Source organism: Podarcis pityusensis (assembly GCF_964106645.2).
Source record: "Podarcis pityusensis genome assembly, chromosome: 5".
NCBI classification, from domain to species: domain Eukaryota; kingdom Metazoa; phylum Chordata; class Lepidosauria; order Squamata; family Lacertidae; genus Podarcis; species Podarcis pityusensis.
Window position 1 is genome coordinate 24,127,722 of NC_138032.1, and position 19,434 is coordinate 24,147,155.

The 19,434-nt window shown below is 43.1% G+C and overlaps 1 pseudogene across 1 annotated transcript; it reads right to left on the reverse strand.

Annotated features, from left to right (window-relative positions):
* Positions 1–18,441: 18,441 nt before the first annotated feature.
* Positions 18,442–19,116, reverse strand: LOC308478022 (small ribosomal subunit protein mS38 pseudogene; annotated as a pseudogene). The gene has a single exon. The product of its transcript is annotated as a small ribosomal subunit protein mS38 pseudogene (transcript).
* Positions 19,117–19,434: the final 318 nt, after the last annotated feature.

The following is a 19,434-nucleotide window of genomic DNA, read 5'->3' on the forward strand; positions in this document are numbered from 1 at the left end:
ACACTATGCAACCATCTCGTCCTCTGTCGTCCCCTTCTCCTTGTGCCCTCCATCTTTCCCAACATCAGGGTCTTTTCCAGGGAGTCTTCTCTTCTCATGAGGTGGCCAAAGTATTGGAGCCTCAGCTTCAGGATCTGTCCTTCCAGTGAGCACTCAGGGCTGATTTCCTTAAGAATGGATAGGTTTGATCTTCTTGCAGTCCATGGGACTCTCAAGAGTCTCCTCCAGCACCATAATTCAAAGGTATCAATTCTTCGGCGATCAGCCTTCTTTATGGTCCAGCTCTCACTTCCATACATCACTACTGGGAAAACCATAGCTTTAACTATACGGACCTTTGTTGGCAAGGTGATGTCTCTGCTTTTTAAGATGCTGTCTAGGTTTGTCTTCACTTTTCTCCCAAGAAGCAGGCATCTTTTAATTTTGTGACTGCTGCCACCATCTGCAGTGAGCATGGAGCCCAAGAAAGTAAGATCTCTGACTGCCTCCATTTCTTCCCCTTCTATTTGCCAGGAGGTGATGGGACCAGTGGCCATGATCTTACCCAGACCTAAAATGGCTTATCAAGGCCTCCATTCCCCAAAAAACAATTTGCAATGGGACTTCATGATTCTTGCTTGTCTGGGGCTAGCATGTCCAAAAGAGCACAGCGGCTGCTGGAGTTTTAGAACTTTTGGAATCCCTCCAAGGAGGGTTGAAATCTAATACCTGCAGCATTTTTCTTGACTTAGAGCCTACCGAGAAGATCTTCACTAGAGGGAGCTTATATTAAGCAAAGAGACTTGCTATAGAGTTCTACAGCAAATAGCTTTAGTAAATATGGGAGGGAAGCTGCAGGATTAATTAGAGAACATCTAATCTGGGCAAGGCATTTCACAATGGGCAAAAGAGAATAGGGTGTGATGGCTGAGGATGGGAGATGTCAAGAGTTGAGCTCACTGTAGAATTCTCACTGAAACAGGAAATCTGTCTTGGGACTATCTCCTTTAGATGAATGCTACAGGACTGAATACTACTCAGTTTTTCAAATCCCTAGATCTAGTGTACTCTTCCTGAAATGGCAGTTTAGTGTGTGCAAGCAATTATTTCCATTCTATCATGGGACACACCCACCCACCCCACTTTAAGTGTATTGTGTGGATGTGATATTTCCTGATTTATTCAATATTGACCTGCTTTATTGCTAGCACATGAGCGTGTGTGTACATCATTCGTTCACCCCACACTTTTGAGTCCATTTCCCCGTACCTTTCCTAACTTCAAAAAGTCATTTGATATGTATCTTTAGGCGTGAGGCAAAACCGTTCCTCTATAACTAGGTCTTTGGCTGATTAAACAATCTAGGGCCTTTAAAATGTGCTTGTGGGTGTGGGGGTTATTGGCTTGTTTGTTTATTTGTTTTTGTTATGCATGTTGTGTTCTTGTTTTGTATTTTTATGCTGTAAACCGTCCTGTCATCTTCGGATGGAGGGCAGTATACAGACTGAATAAAGAAAAAATATATATAAAGTGGGTGTGCTGCAGCAGGGGAGCAGAGCACTTTAATCCATTCTAACTATGCAAACCTAAATTTTCAGAATGCACGCGAATCCACACTGCAAAAAATGCTAAGTGTCTGGAGGTGATCACCGCCTTTCTGCACAGTGAGTCATGTTGGTAGCTGCACAAACAGCCACAGCCGATAACCACTCAAATGATGAAGAGGCCAGGCCACTTCATATGCTCCAAATATCCTTATTTAGAAGAGGCAGAAGATATTGTTTGATCCCCTGGCAAATCTGCTACCTCTGCTTTGTCCTTGTTTTTGCCTTTGGGGAATGCCTTGCTAAAACTTAAGTTGCTAGCATTGTCATTCTCTCCCGTGCTGAGTTGCATTCTTCAGGGTTTTATATCCCTGTCCAGGGTCTCTAGAAGTTAAATCCCTGAGATATATTGTCAGGGAACTGCCATCAGTGCCGGAGGAAGAGAGCAAAAGCCAGAGGGATTCCAGAGAGCGTCCAGGGATCGGGAGAAGCAGCCCATCTTCTGGGGAAGAGAATCAGCGTAGCACCAGTGGAGAAGGGGGGAAGATGGGGGAAGCGGCGAGGCGGTCTCATGACTCCTTGCCTGGGACCAGCAGGGAGAATAGGGGTCCTCCGTTGCCCATGCCCTCCTTGCGCAGAAGGCTTTCGCGCAGAGAGAGTAGGAGGAGACTAGGCATCAAAGAGCTTCTTTGCTGGAAGAAGTTTAAGAAACGCCCACTGACGGATTCTGCCAGCAATTGAGTCAGCCACGGGTGAGTGGCTGTCCGGACAGAAAAGGTTCACTTTGGCAACCCACCCAGGTGTTTGCACCCAGCCGGGGAGATAGACACCTGCTTACGCACGAGCAACCCCTAGAACCATTACATATATCTTGTGTCTAGCAGAAATCCAGGTAAATGCATGTGCATAAACACGAAGGCATCCTGCGGTGCACGGCCTACCATTTCCCACACTGCAGCTGCCGAGGCAGATTCCAACCTGCTGATAACATATTGTAAGGCAATTACGGTCCCCCCCTCCACATTTCTCTTGAACCCAAAGAACAAACACTCTTGCTTAGTTTTAAATCAATGGCGGGCGAGTGACAGGCGCAGCCATTATAATACAATCACCCGAGCAGCGCATTCAGCAATGTGTAACAAGGGGGGGGCAGAGACACCCTAAGGTGATTCTGAGGGTGCTTCCAATTGAGCGTTCATCCCAACTTGTTTGCAGAGAAGTTAGGTGATGTTGCGTCAAAGCAAGTGTCATCCAGCACTTTTGAGAGCATTTCTCCAACATTTCCCTTATCAGGAAAAGTCTGGTGTTTTGGGAAAGCAGGCTTGTTACGCAAGAACTCCCAATCCACTATCACTGGGCAATCTGCATTCCCTGGTGCATCCTTGAATCCCACCCCAAAATAGCAGCAAGCGGGAGGCACTCTTGATGTGCAAATCAAAGTATTATAGGTATCTCAGTAATTTCATCTGTGCAAATGTTAGGCGCACCCTCTCTCCCCTGTCCCGCACCCCGCTTTTTGCTTTTGTGTTTTAAACTTACCACTCTCTTCTAAGTGCTGGAAACTCACTGAGAGTTTAGCTTGTCGTGGTGATATATGAAGAGATATGAGAAGGCAGATAATTAATAAAAAAACTGGGCAGAAATGAGAAGGTAGATGAACATGTTGAAAAACAAGCACTACGATATATCTGACATTTAGTGATTGCTTGAATATGGTGGAACAGCTTACAAAAAAAAAAAAAAAAAAAAAGGCTACAGTATTAATGGATTTTGTTGTTGTTGTTAAAATGTATTGTTGCCCAGGGTCAGATAGAAGGCAGCATGGGTGGAGGAAAATTAATAAATCCATAGGGTGGTATCTGATACTAGCTGCTTTCACACAGCAGTTTATTCAGTTTCCCCGACTTCCCCATAACTGTTGATTTCTGCGTTATACAGGCAACTCCCCATTTAAGAGTTCAAGCCACCTGCAAATGTGCACATGCGCATTGCAGTAAACCTGGAATTGGCTGAAAAATGGGCAAAAACGGCCCTAAAAGAGCATGAAAATTGCAAAAATAGCATGAGAGCATCATCTAGGAATCCCGCCACCCTTTGCAAGTGCAATTCCAGGAGCCCTTGCACCAATCTTTGAGGCCTGTGGAGAGCTGGTGTTTGAGCAAGAAGGTTTGGAGGTAGAAATTGTGGCATTTGCAGGCTTTTGCAATGGCGTTCCCAATACACATGATTTCACTTAACCCTTGGAATGTAACCACCACGTAATTGGGGAGTTGCCTGTATTTGAGCTTTCACACAATGTAAAAGCCACTTCTGGAACTCTAGTAGAATTTAGCGGAAGTTTAGTGCTCGTTTCCATGTTGATTACTTCCAGACAAATCTGTCTGCAATCCCATGAATCCCAAAAATGATGGGGTAAAGTGTGAAATTTGGGGTGATATGTTGGCATACAGTTCTTTACTGCTGTTCGCATGGGTAAATCATGAGGGATCAGAAGTACGCATCTGCAGAAAAGGTTGGAGGAGTAGAGATGTTCGCCCAGCAACATTCATTGTTCAATGGCACATCTACTGGCGTGAATGAAATTTAGCAGGACATGCAGGTATATTGGCCAAATAGCCACAGTTCTTTAAGGCAACAGGTACTGAACTTGGAAAGGTATGTTAGAAATCAGGACAGAAGGGCCAGCAATGTAAGTGGGAGAAGAACAATATTCCCCATGTCTGAATTCACCCTCAGTCATACTCAGATTAGACTCACTGAAATAAATGTGCTTCAATTTGCCACGATTCTATCATATATAAGGGTTGTGGTTTTTTTTAAAAAAAAACTTTTAAAAACAAACCTATCCAAGCAGCAGTTGCATCCCCCTGCCCCCAGATTCTGAAGATTAAAAAAAATACAGAAAGTGACTCCAGCAACACTATGATGACCTCGGCTCAGAACAAAGGAGGGTGTCCATCAAAGTGTTTGATGAGCCATCAGCTGTTCTTCCCCAGCAAGGGCTTATGAACTTGGGAGTTGAAATGTATACCCAAAGCTAAAATTACACACCGGTCCCTCTCGGAAAGCCTTTGAAAATTTAGTATGACATAGATTAATCTGTTTCGAAGAAGGTTGCCCGTTTCTAGAGAGGAAAGCCACTGGATATGAATCGACGTGCCATCAGCTATCTCTGTGATTACCAAACTACAGGATTCTATTAAATATAGATTTAACCCAATGCTATTGTCAAGTTTGTTTCCTTCCTACCAAAGCAGGTGCTGGCCGGATAGAGGCAAGTTTCCTGTTTCTTTTTGTCACCACTTTCTCATGTGGTCCTTGCAGCAGCTGCAGATTAAAGGGCAGCACAGATTGGCTTATGTGGCACAATTGTGCAGAGCCAGTTTACCGTAGCACACAAGTAGAGCTTGTTGAAAAGGAGGCTTTTCTTAATCTAATTTGAAAAAAGGGAGAGGGGGAGAGAGAATATTAAGGAAGTAGAAGAAGTGAAAATGCTGGTTGCTAACAAGACCAGCATAACACAACAAAGGAATAGACCAGAGTTGAGATCAATAACATTACATCTACTGGTATAAATGACTCAGGAATATGTCTTTGGGCATGTGCCTAGATGCTGAGATTTTCTGGAGAGCCCCTCTGCCACCTTCACAGGCACACTTGGTAGTGACATGGGAGAGACTTTTGGAACTCCCTGCCTAGAGAAGTTAGACCGGCTCCCTCCTTGTTGTCCTTCCAGCGGCAAGTGAAGACCTTGCTCCAACAGGTTTTTGGGAACCTATTGCTTCGGTTGGTGCTGTGCTGTTTTTCTTGCCATTGCCTGTATGATTTTAATTCCTCATATATATCTATTAATGTTTAATTGTTTTATAAAATGACCTTTTGCCTATCTTTTTAGCTGTTATTATTTTATCTAGTTACAGGTAGGTAGCCATGTTGCTCTGCCATAGTCGAAATAAAATAAAATAAAATAATAAAATAAAATAATAAATTCTTTCCAGTAGCACCTTAGAGACCAACCAAGTTAGTTATTGGTATGAGCTTTCATGTGCATGCACACTTCTTCAGATACTTATTTTATCTGTAAGCCACCTTGAGTCCCTATGAGGGGAAAAGGTGGGGTATAAATAAATATAAACATTTAATAATAGTAATAGCAATAGTAATGATTGCAAGAAGAAGACTGGGAGTGAATGTGCTAGCTTTGCCCCACCCTGATTTACTTGTGTGGCCTCCCTGCATGGCTTAGAACCCCGGAAGAACAGGGTTCCAAGTCATGCATAGGGTCCACAGAACTTTAAAAAGTTCCCTGCTGCAGAAGCCGCCTCTCCAGCTGATGGAAGCCGATGGGACCAGCAATGGACAGTCATATAGTCATATACGTACTTTTCCTTTTTACATGAGGGATTAGATTGATTGAAGAGGTTTTAAGTTCCCTAGCTTTCTGCGAGCTTAAATCGCTTCTACAGAGGAACAATGGAACGGAAAAGCACTTAACTATGCCTGGAGCATGAGATGGAATATATAAATTGTGGGAAACCACAAAATGCCCTCCTCATGTGGCTCCTCTGCTAGCAAAGGCCACACTGACCAGGGTCACAGGTGGTGGGGAGGGAAGGAGCAGCTGCCACCATCACAGCTATATCTCCTCTGCAACATTTTCCTTTGCTCCGAGGGAATAAATGGCAGCCATTCACTTTCCTGGGAGAAAATAGCTGGATACGCTTGAGAACAGTATTGGGATGGGGACAAAACATGTCCCGTGACACCCCCTCCCCCCGCCGTAACTCCAGAAGCAGCTGTATTTTTACCCTGATATCTAATTTGGCCTTGAAATCTACAGCATCATGGGGTCCCATAGGACAAAGGTTTGAACTTCATTAGGCAAGGTTTCTGTAAGTGTGAATGATTCATTCACAAAGCCACTCTTCCCTTTGGGTTTCATATTGAAATTCCAGGGTTAGCCTACAGTTACATTTTTAAAAATAAAATGAAAAGAAATAAATCAAAGTAGCAGAAACTATTAAAACAGGCGTGCCATATATGCGGGGCCATGGGGCCCGAAAACACACACACCCATTTTCAATGAAGGGGCAGGGCCCCCCCAAAGCTCTGCAGCCACTGGCAGGCACACCACAGGGCAGCCACACAACACATCCGCATGCCCCACAATGTGTGCGAGTGATGTCAGCACACCGCAGGACATGGTGATGTCATGCACGCACATAGCGGGGGGCGGCACCCCCTCAATCGTGGGGGGAGGGGGCAAGGCCTGTATTGAAGTACAGTGGTACCTCGGGTTACTAACACCTCGGGTTACAAACACTTCGGGTTACAGACTCCGCTAATCCGGAAGTAGTACCTCAGGTAAAGAAATTTACCTCAGGATGAGAACAGAAATCGCGCGGCGGTAGTGGGAGGCCCCATTAGCTAAAGTGGTACCTCAGCTTAAGAACGATTTCAGGTTAAGAACGGACCTCCGGAATGAATTAAGTTCGTAACCAGAGGTACCACTGTATCATGTTTTAAAGGCAGTTTTGCTAAGTAAGCAGCAGGTCTATTCTTTACTTATCAATGTCATGGTGTCATGGGACAATGGACAATGTTTGACCAATCTACTGGCAATATTTTGATTAGTCAGTTAACCAGCATACCAACTCCATCCATGATACCCAGTAAAAGTTACCCAGAACACTTTCAGATGGGCTGCTTATTCACACTAAATGTGGTTGTTATCCTGCACTTTCTAGTGCAATTATCTTGTCTGTCCAAAAAGATGCCTATCCACGATGCATGTTGTTGTGTGTGGTATGGATTTGTCTATCACTGGACAGATTATTCCGATTTAGAAGCACCTTTGATCTTATTTACAGAATTATTTATATACTCTGCAATTCTGCAAAATAATACCTGAAGCGGCCATCAAGAAATAACTAAAAACAAGAAAAAAGACAGTAATGGAATATTATCCACTAAGACTGTTCTTATCTTAAAGGAACTGGATTTTTTTAAAAAAAATATTTTTTTAACCATGAGAGCATGATTTAGATTGAACTGGATAAGCTAATGCAGGCTTTCAAACAAAACATATCTGTGAAAAATCTGCTTTCTTCCAGCCTGATCAGCAATTTGATCTTGCCTGCCATATCTGGGCTTCATACTGCTGCTGCTGCTGCTTCCTGGGGCTTGGAATCTGTGTGTCTGGCTACAGGGCTATGACTCATTTGGAAGGAATGAGACTGTTCATCTCCTATGTTTCACAGATGAGCCTTAATGCTTAAGTCCGCTTCATAAGACGTTGATCCCACACCTGATTCTTCTTACTCTTATTGCTGTGGCCAGACAGTTTTACATAGCATTTATTATTACTGTGCTTATTATTATTACATATTATGCTATTACATATCAAAATCACATATTAATAGTTCTCTCTCTCTCTCTCTCTCTCTCACACACACACACACACACTTAAAAATAATAATAACTTAGTTTCTGTATTTTTAGCTGTTCCTATTTTATCTGTAAGCAGCCTTAAATCCCTTTCAGGGGAAAAGGCGGGAGATAATAAATATATAATAAGTATATTGTACTTGAGACAACAAAAGGAGGTCAATATCCAGACCACTGGGTCAATTCTACACAAGTGTGCCGATGTCTGTTGGCATCCGTCGCTATGATGTTCAGGCTGAAGAAAGCTTTTGAAGATCCCGAACAATCGACCAGGAGGGAGAGAACATGCCAGCCGGGCATGTGTCTCTGCCAGGGTCCTACTCTAGTGTAAGATGAGCTCCTGACAGTTCATTGCTAGAATATTAGCATCACATTCTCCCATACCCATTGGGGGATACCAGCCATTGCTGTAGCTCCCAGGCAGCTGGGAGCCACCATTTTTATTTTCCACAATAACCCAGTGAAATAATTGCTGCAGAATTCCCATGCGGAGGTGTTCCTAAGCAAAGGCACAGAAACATCACAGAGTGATGAGCCAGAAATGTATTTTATCAGCCTTTACAATAGTTATATAATAAAATATTCAAATATGTACATACATACACAAACAACGCAGATGTGCAGCTCAGTTTCTCACACCCTTTTGAAAACAATTTTTATTTTCGAACAAATGAAAATATTGACGACAAATACCCCACACTTTGGTTTGGTGTGTCTGCAGAGGAGAGGGGGTAGGGGTTTGCTTTATAGGATTTACTTGACTTGCAGAATTTTACTTGGCCATGGATGCTATAGATAATGGCTATAGGTATGCATCCCTGTCCTCTTCCTCACACCACAGAACTCATGTGGTATATTCAATTCTTCGTTCCCCATAGCACCTCCCACCTTTTAATTACCTCCATAAAGCTGAGGACCTAGAAACCACCATTTTAACATAACACAATGTCACAGAGCAATGCTACTTCTGGGTTATTTTGAAAAGTAAAAATGGTGTCTCCCAGCTGCTGCCACCATCAGGTAAGCTCACCATGACCCAATAATAATAATAATAATAATAATAATAATAATAATTTATTTATACCCCACACATCTGGCTGGGTTTCCCAATGACATATGAAGTTGAAGGAGGCAAGGATATGGGAAACACTTTGCCACAGGCTCGTAGTTGAGCCTCAACCCACCCTTTAGTTCTTGTACTTGTCAGATGGTTCAACTTTGCAGTTGAACTTCTTGGTTTCTCTCCTGGTAAGCTTGTCATGTCAGCTGGAGAACTATAAATCACTTGTATCTGTTCCTTTGTTGATATAACTGAGGGGAGGTGACATTTTGCTGCCATTACTGACAAGACAGAACAGCTTCAGCTTTTCCGCTCCTCATAGCAACCCTTTCTTTTGCAGCCTAAATAATCCCTCCAAACAATTTGAGATTTATCTACCTAGTGGCATTCAACATATGTTGTCATGGAAAATGCAAGATGTTGCGCAATAATGTGCCATTAAACACACACACACATTTCTCTTATCTCAGCTGCATTAATCGTTAACACACTCAATCCATGCAGTTGTATGGTCTCACAACTCTGCATTAAATTATGGTCTGCCGTTTCCACTGCTGTGACTCCCAACCTGGGAAGCAGATTGGAGTCCAGACTAAATGAGGAGGAGTGTGCTAGATCAGAAGAACCAACAGCAAAGGCCACAGAAGAACTAGATGCTGGGCTAAGACAGAGCCTGTCTAACAAGAAATCTTCAAACAATTATCCCCAGAGACTGCCTGGGGCCCCTCATGAATCCACTGCCTCCTCACCTGGAGCCCCGTGTTCCTCAGCACCAACATAGGAAATGAGCCAGGAGGGAAATAGTAGGCAGGAGATGGAGTGCTAGGCTCCAGCCCTTTAAGCCCATCTTTCTCTGGGGAAGAAACAATCCTTAAAATAATATAGTGGGCTGAAAGGGATAAACAGCTTGCTTTGGAGCCCAGGTCTTGTCTGACCAAGTTGCTTTCTTGGAGCTCTCCAAGGTCCTGCTAGACTGTGGTGCCCACAGGAGAAGAAGAGTTTGGATTTGATATCCCGCTTTATCACTACCCGAAGGAGTCTCAAAGCAGCTAACAATCTCCTTTCCCTTCCTCCCCCACAACAAACACTCTGTGAGGTGAGTGGGGCTGAGAGACTTCAGAGAAGTGTGACTACCCCAAGGTCACCCAGCCAGCAGCTGCATGTGGAGGAGAGGGGATGCGAACCTGGTTCACCAGATTACTAGTCTACCGCTCTTAACCACTACACCACACTGGCTCTCTGGTGCGCCCTGTAGACTAAGGTTACCAGATTTTTTGCAATGAATCTGGAGACACTTTTCAACTTCCTACTAAACAGATGGATTTTGTCAGGAGTCTGATTTGTAAATCCAGGGACTGTCCCCGGGAAACGGGGACGTCTGGTAACCTTACTGTAGAGTCCCGCTAAATGATTTAATGGCCACTAATCTGTGTAACTACTCTTTCCCTGATGGGTGTCCACATAAGATTACAAGAAAGCTCACCAAGACAGAGATAGGAGCCATGATAATAATGTCATGCTGTCCATCACGGCACTTAAGGAGGAGAGTTCAGGGAGGTAATTGATACTATACAGAACAATCCACTGAGGAATTCACCCTACAAAACCCCAATGAAATGAACAGAAGGTGCAGCACTACCAAAAGGGTTGTTGCTTTTTACATGCTGTGAAACTAAATCCAGAGATAGTCTTCAGCTTTCACAAGAGGTTCCATATCATCCTTTGCAGAGCACCTTAGGGGTTTCTTCCCTTCCACCCACAGTTCTTTGAACAATCTGGAGTTTTTTCCACTCCAACCTATTGTCTTCCATTAGTCACTGAATCATGAACTCTGGTTATTCATTTGGTTCATTGCATTTATATCCCACCATTCCTCCAAGTAGCTAAAATGGTGCACATGGACCTATAACCTCTCCCCGCACCCCCAGTACACATTTTCTCCTCACAACAGCCCTGTGAGGTAGGTTAGCCTGAGAGAAAGAGACTTGCTCACGGTCACACAGTGAGCTTGACGACCAAGCGGGGATTTGAATTCATTTCCTTATTTTCAGAGACGATATACAGAAGAACTAAGTTGTTATGTACTGAAGTTCTCACCCTGGGCCAGCAGGGGGATACTGTAGATAGTTATGCAAATAAGGGATTGGAAGTGACGTTCAGTGATTGGATAGTTTTAGAAAATTGTTACAGTTACGTGGTATTGGAGCTCTATATAAGCAAACTGACTGAACCCTTCAGTTCAGTTCTGTTCTGACCTCTGAATAAACAAGAGCTGTTTGAAGAATCGCTGTGTCGTCTGATATGTTCACCCACAACTTAACATAAGATGTCACCGCAAATAGTTTCTAAAGCTACTCTGAGTGGTCCACACATTTTTTAGACTCAGGGGCACACTGAGTAATCAGTGGGAAACTCTGGTCTGGTCACTAGGGTTGTTGTTTTAGGGGGGAAACAGCAGGTGGAGGTGGCACATTTTCTCAGACACCAGCCACTTTCCACCTGCAGCCTGAGTGCTTTTTTCCCCTTCTAAGTAAGGTGGTCATGCACCCTGCTTTACAGATGAATATCTGTCAGAACCTTCTGTTTGAGGGAGTGCTCTATCTGAAGGGCTAATGGACTAAGTCTGGTTTAAAGTCTGGTTTAAAAATAGTGCCATAAGAAGGGAGACTTCAGAGGCCTTGAACTTGCCCTTCAGCTGGTACAGAATTCAGAGGCCAGGATGCTCACTGTGACAAGACGATTTGAACATATCACACCGATCCTGGCCCAACTGCACTGGCTGCCAATTAGCTTCCATGCCCAATTGAAAGCATTGAAAGCCTTAAAACGACACAGGACCGCAATACCTCGAAGACCGCCTCTCCCCATATAAACCATCCCAGACTCTGCATTCATCATCTGAAACCCTTCTTTGTGTGCCTCCTCCACGTGTGGTCCAGAGGGTGGCAACACAAGAACAGGGCCTTTTCTGTAGTAGCTCCCCATTTGTGGAATGCTCTCCCCCAGGGAGGTTTGCCTGGTGCCTTCATTACGGTATATATTTTTAGGCCCCAGGCGAAAACGTTCCTCTTCAACCAGGACTTTGGCTGATTAATTTTCTACAGTTTTTAAAAATGTGTCTGTGGGATGGGAGGGTTATTGTTTTGCTGTTTTGTTTTACTCATTTACTTGTTTGTATCCTATATTTTATTCTGTGAACCGTCTTGAGATCTTATGATGAAGGGCAGTGTAGAAATCTAATAAATAAATAAATGTATTCTGTTTCTATTTAAATTCTAATCCACAATTCTAAATGTGCATCTATGTGCATATATAGACGTGCATCTATACATACAAATAGGCACACAAATTTGTATATTTATGCATATTTATGCATATTTTATGCAAATTGGTACCATTTTTTAAGTGATGCTTTTCTTTTTGGGGGCCAATGCATAAAAGGCCACCCAAGTTCCAAGTCACATTTTCACATAACAAATGGGAAGCAGTTGGAAAAGGGAAGTCTTCTTTTGATTCTATCACTAAAAAACTGTCAAGCCCATTTGTTGTCCATTTAGATATCTTTCTAAAAAGAAAATCTTATTGCCCAACTGTACAGATTGTTTTAAATTTGATAGTAACAGGTTCTACGCAGCTTTTAAAAATACAAGAAGACTAATTAGCAGTCTGGAAAGCCAGAGTTTGCACCCAGATTTAATTCTGAGCTAGAAATATCTTTGCCACATATTGCTCCAAATCCACAAACATCTTGCTTGTTAAAACTGAGCAGGTTTTGTTTTTGTTTTGCTCTGAAGCTAATTTACAATAGCGTGCTAGGATGCCAGCCTTCATTGCCTAATCAGATTCACGTGAATCCTGCAGTCCTCTTATCTCTTTCTAGGCAAATACTCCCAGAAGATTCTCTCTCAATTAGATACAGGTCAGGTAGCATGAACTTCCTCCCACAGGACAAGCAGATCTTCCTGGAGGCGGTTGCTAAGAAATTCCACCTGGAGTCCGCAGTCTTATCTTCACAAAGATATTTCTGCTACGAGAAATCTTGTTGACCTAATGAGGAAGCAAACCTAATGAGCAAGCAAAAGAGCCTCGGTGTTTTTTGGGGTAGGTGGGAGGTGGAATCTGCATGCGTCTTTTTTTATCTGATACCTTTATCTGCATGATGATCTCGCATTTGCTGATCATTGCTCAGTGCCAGTGGGAATTCCTCAGCCATGGTGAAGATCTGAGAGCAGCAAGTCAACCCCTTCGATGTTGCATGCAGGTGAGAAGCACATGATGCTCTTGTTACCAGGAAACGGCTCGAGGAAAGAAATAGCACCTGTTATTTGAAGCAGGTATTGCGATGCATCTGAAAGGTGTCTAAAGCTAATCCACTGCCGACAATGAGCACCCGAACTTCAAAGTAACCCACCCACCCACATACAAAATCAATGGGCAAACACATAAAACAGATAATTATATGTGTAACCAACTGCTATACCGGGCTGCTAACATATATGCTATAGCATATACTGAGTTATTGGAGCCTACATGAACCAGAGGATGTCTCTAATTTGCATTATTTTATGTTGCACTGAATAAACATATTTTCACATAAAATATTATTTGTAACACGGATATTTAGGTCACTAGAGGAAAGTTGTGGCCTTCTGAATGCTGATTACAATGCCCATCATTCTTGATCGTTGGCCATGCTGGTGGGGGCTGGTGGAAATTGCAACCCAGCAACGCCTGGGGAACCAGAGGTTGAATATCTAAGAACTGTGACGTAGTCATTACATGTAGACTCGCATAGTAGGAACGAACCTCAAAGTTCGTCTACTCTGACCCCTACACCTGGGGAGCCTCAAGCTCTCCCCAGTTGATCCTGACTCAGGCACATGGCAAAACAAAACAAAACAAGGAGAAAACAAGAGAGCCCCAGATCAAATCAAACAGCCGCTATTTGGGAAGGAAGCCTACCTGCCTCACATCAGGACTAAGCCTACACAATGCCTTGGCCATTAGATGCTTCAAGGCTGCAACCACAATAGCTAGCTGCTATTGGCCCAGGAAAAGATGTTCCCCAGAAGTCGTCCAGTTAGGCTGTCAACCAATCAATCAATCAATCAATCAATCAATAGGGGCAAGGCAGGCTTTTCACTCTGCTGGCCAGTGGTGGAGGGAAAGCCAGCTTCCTCGGAAGCAAGGAGTGCAAGGCAGCATCTCTGTTTAAAATATGCTCTCCACAACTGAGCAACAGCTGCTTTGCTCAGGCCCTATGCCTCCTTAGACTCCCTGCGTTAAAACTGCCTGTCATGCCGTCAGCCAAGCCAACCTTCTACTTTATTTTGAACACTTTCGCTGGTTTTTAATATTTCATCACAGGGCTGCAACGAAAGGTAAAACTACACATTGCAGTTTTCCACCCTCCATTTGCTGCACAGCTCAGAAAGGCGCCTACTTTTCACACATGGGACACGTCCCCTCCGCTTTGGTTATGTACTACTTTGATTTTATACGGTGTCCTTTAACACTGGTGTGGATCCAGATTTCTTATGCCAGCCGCAAACCAGCTTTTCTGTGAGCAACAAGAAATTCTTTAACATGACTCGGATAGGTCTACTCTGCATAACGCAGCACCATAGTTTATAGATTAACCATCAACTAGAAAACGTGTCATTTGGAAATTTTCCACCTGAATCCAGTGTGCAGTCCCTACTCTCATGGGGGGGGGGGGTATGGACATGACATTGGGCGACGGTTAATACAGAATTTGTTGCGACACATACAGAAGACATTCACTATTTCTCCTCCCAATTCTACAGTTCTAAAAGATCAATGCAAAATGATTGAGTAAAAATAGATGTTTATTATAGATAGATACTCATTGTTTGCTTGCTTGATCTCTCTCTCTCTCTTTGTCTAGCAAGGTCACAAAACAAATACTAAAGTAAACAAGAAAAGTGCTCAATGAACCTGGCTAGCTCAGCTGGTTAGAGCATGGTGATCTAACACCAAGGTTGCAGGTTAAATCCCCATATGGGACAGCTGCATATTCCTGCATTGCAGGGCATTGGACCAGATGACCCTCAATGTCCCTTCCAACTCTACAATTCTATGATTCCTCAAAGTAGGAAACGTTCCTTGTTGCTTTTCTGGCCTTCAGGAAAACAGCTCTGAGCATGCTCAGAACCGATGTACGGTTCTCCCTACCACATTGGGTTGTTTCTGAAGCAGTCTTATCACAATGGACTAACAGAGATCTACTGGGTTAAACCACAGAGCCTAGGACTTGCCAATCAGAAGGTCGGTGGTTCGAATCCCCATGACTGGGTGAGCTCCCGTTGCTCCGTCCCTGCTCCTGCCAACCTAGCAGTTCGAAAGCACACAGCGCAAGTAGATAAATAGGTATCACTCCGGCAGAAAGGTAAACGGCGTTTCCGTGCGCTGCTCTGGTTCGCTAGAAGCGGCTTAGTCGTGCTGGCCACATGACCTGGAAGCTGTACGCCGGCTCCCTTGGCCAATAAAGTGAGGTGAGCGCCGCAACCCCAGAGTTGTCCGCGACTGGACCTAACGGTCAGGGGTCCCTTTACCTTACCCCTCTGGAAAATGCTTAACTCAGTAATGGATTGCATCCATCATGTCAAACCATCCTGTTCTCCACAAATTCATCTCTAGCAGAGCATTTTTCTCATTATTCCTATTTTGGACTCATTCCGAAATAAAGCAAACCATGATATAAAGCTTCTGGGCGGTAGTTCCCTTTTTTTGTAGAATGCCCTCCCAAGCGAAGTACATCTCTTTCCCTACATATTAACATTCAGGGTGAATTTTAAAACATTCCTGTTCACCAAGGCATTTGATGGCTGAATTATACACTGACAACCTTAAAGTTGTTAACTATGGGAGTATGTGACGTTTTGCGTGTTTTTAAATGTTCTGAATATTATTATCTTTTAATTCTATTGCTTTGGAACTTTTGCTTTTGCTGCCCTAGGCTACTTTGACAGGAAGGAAGGATATTATTTTAATAAGTACATACATAAAATAACAGGGGGGGTTTTGTGGGGGGAAGTGGCTTTTAGACCTCTTTTGAAAAATTCTGTGTTGGCAACCTGGCAACTGGATAATCAAATTAGTTTTGCTTTTGTCCTCACTGAACACTAGATGTCGCTCTGTTTTCATCTTTCCCCCATCCATTAGCGCATGGGTCTAATTATTATGCCAACACCTGCTACCGCTGTTTCCTGCTCTGCTTCTCTCTTAAAGAATTCAATCCCCGGGGCTGTCAGCTTGACATATTTGGTGTCGCTATGTTCACTGAAAATTCCAAAGGAAAGATGTTGATTCAGAGCATATTGCACATGTCTTCCAACTGGATGTATTCCTGAAGGTTCTATTACATGACGTAATGGCTTTAGGGACCCAACAACTGACATTCATTCAGTTAACGCAACTCCGTACAATCGTGGCTTCCAGGAGCTAGGAAGGCATGAAAGCAAGAACAAGATCAATGAGATGCCTTATTTCTTAATCACAGGATAAGTCGCTTGGATTTTCCTTCCTGGTTGCTTGCAGCATTCATTCTGTCTTGCTGGAGATTCTGTATAGTATCGGAGAATAAATAGCTCTTCGTCCTAAGCAGTTAGTGAAATATGCTCTTGGTTTCAATTAATCAAGGTCAAAGTGAATTATATTTATACATAATATTGCCAGTGTGCTCAAGGCAGTTTACATTAAACTGCCAAGAAATTAACAATAATATAAAAGCAACAAAACCAGTCGCTCCACAATGTATAGAACAACACAAGAGGCAATTCATAGTCATATGTAAACACCAGGATATTAAACAACAACACTCCATTAAACCCTTGTCCAAAATATAAATTAAGCAAAAATGAAAAAGGCAATCATATAACAAATTAGTTCATATTATTAGGTCATAATATTTCCCCCAAACAAACAACTCTTCCCTAAACTCACTCAATGTGCAGTCCTATAGATGTATACTCATAAATAAATTCCACTGAATGTAATTTAGGCTTTGCTCATTTATTTATTTTTAGGTTGCATTTTGTTTTGTTTGTAGAAAGGTAGGGTATTTTGCCAACACCCAAAGTGGGAGAAGGGATGATCATCTGTCTCCTCTGGGATGTGATGTAAGAAATCTCTCTCTACACTAAGAATGGAGGAGAAATATGGTTCAGCTTAGATTTCAACGAGATTATCCCTAATTCGAACTTTACGAAACAAGAAGTGAAGCAAAACACAGCTACCCTTTGAAAGTCGCACTTCTCTGAATTTTGTCATGTGGTTCTTCAACCAAATAATGTGTACATAAATGTGTCCTTCAGGGGGACATGTACCTAAGATGCACACAGTAGTGAAAATAATATACACAAAAAAATTATATTAGGGAAAGCTGTGTGCCAAAATATACATATTTGGAGAAATGTGCATTAAAATGTTGGCGAATTTTTGCGAAGATTCGAAAAAATCCACAAACTGATGAAGAAATGTGGAGAAGTGAACACTGGAAAAAATGAGATGCCAAAATTGGCAGATGCATCTATCCTATACCATATGCTTAAGTGTATGCATTGTGAGGAGGAGAAGAAGAAGAAGAAGAAGAGTTTGCATTTGATATCCCGCTTTATCACTACCCTAAGGAGTCTCAAAGCGGCCCATATTCTCCTTTCCCTTCCTCCCCCACAACAAACACTCTGTGAGGTGAGTGGGGCTGAGAGACTTCAGAGAAGTGTGACTAGCCCAAGGTCACCCAGCAGCTGCATGTGGAGGAGCGGAGACACGAACCCGGTTCCCCAGATTGTGAGTCTACCGCTTTAACCACTACACCACACTGGCTCTCTGAGAACACTGTAAAAATCAGAACGACAGAGAGGACAGGAAATGCACCTTTTTTGTTGGTGATTCCAAATGTCCACACATTGATTTTCTACCACAGCTGCTGTTGGGTAACTTTCATTCCATACTTATCTTTTGCCAATCAGTTCCAGGGAAGGGAATAACAGGGGCCATGCAGAGCTCTGTGTCTGCCTTTTCCCTGCAAAGCCTTCAGGGACTGAAGGAAAGTCTCAGGCTTCCCACCATGCAAGAAATAATTCAATTACTATTATTTGGTGCAGAGCTTAATGCCCACAAGGATCATTAGCTTTCCATTTGATTTTCTGCACACTGTGACCATCATTCAGCTATTCAACCACCTAATTATTAAACTTTGCATATTAAAGAAATGCACACATCACCAGAGATGGCTATGTTGGCTGAGCATGTATAGATTTCCATTTGTTTGTTGGGTGTGTATCTTTATTATTATTATTATTATTTATTTTATTTTTATTTTCCCCCCCTTTAAATATTGCTTAATTTAAAAAAAACACCTCATGGAGACATCAATCGGACTTCTTGAGATATATCTTGGGTGTTGTCCATCCCTCAGGAGCCTTCCTCAGTCCAGCTCTCCTCCAGACGCGTTCCAGATATCATTCAAACCTTTTTTGTTTCCTCCGGCACCGACCTTCCATGACCTTCTTCCGCAAAAACTTTGTCCGCTTCATCAGCCTCCTGTACTTGTGTCTGTTCATCTTCCTTCTCTGGATCTTCAGAATGTTCTTGCATTCCATTTTGCCCCGGTTCAGCTTGCCTCCTCCCTCCTCACTGTCATCCTCAGCCTCTGCATCCCAGGAAGATGTGGGGCGGTCATACTGATGGTTGGGTTCATAGCCTAGCTTCTCACAAACATTGACAGCACCTCCACCTTTAGGGAGGACATACTGGACCGTCAGCCAGCTTTCAAGGGTGGAGATCGACATCTTCCTTGGCACCAGGATTTCTTCCAGCTCAGGGTCCAACGCGTACCACTGCTGAGGTTGGGCTCGTTTTCTGTTTGAGGGAAGTATGCTGCAATTTGTGGAAGCAGCAAGTCTAGGAACTGGAAGCAAGATGGTCGATCTCAAAAGAAAGCGTTCTGCAAACCAAGAGGCCCTCGCTATCTGAGACGTCAGTCGTCGTAGCAGCATACTGGAGGACCACTCATCCACACAGGCTTACCTTTCCGTTCACAATAATCTTTGAATGATCTTTATTTTTATTTGATTTATTTGATGATGTTTGTGAGTCACTACCTTGTTAAAAAAACAAAAACACCAACACACTAGTGTAATTCCCACAATGCATATAAAACATAAAAGAACAACATTAAACTGCCAATATCATAATGCCATTATATCTGTGGTGCGACCACATTTGGAAGTACAGTTCTGGTTGCCTCACCTTCGAATGGATATTGTAGAGAACGTGAAGAAGCCTCTCCACCCCCATTGTTTTGCCCGGACACTGAGATCCAGCTCCAAGGGCCTTCTGATGGTTCCCTCACTGTGAGAAGCGAAGTTACAGGAAGCC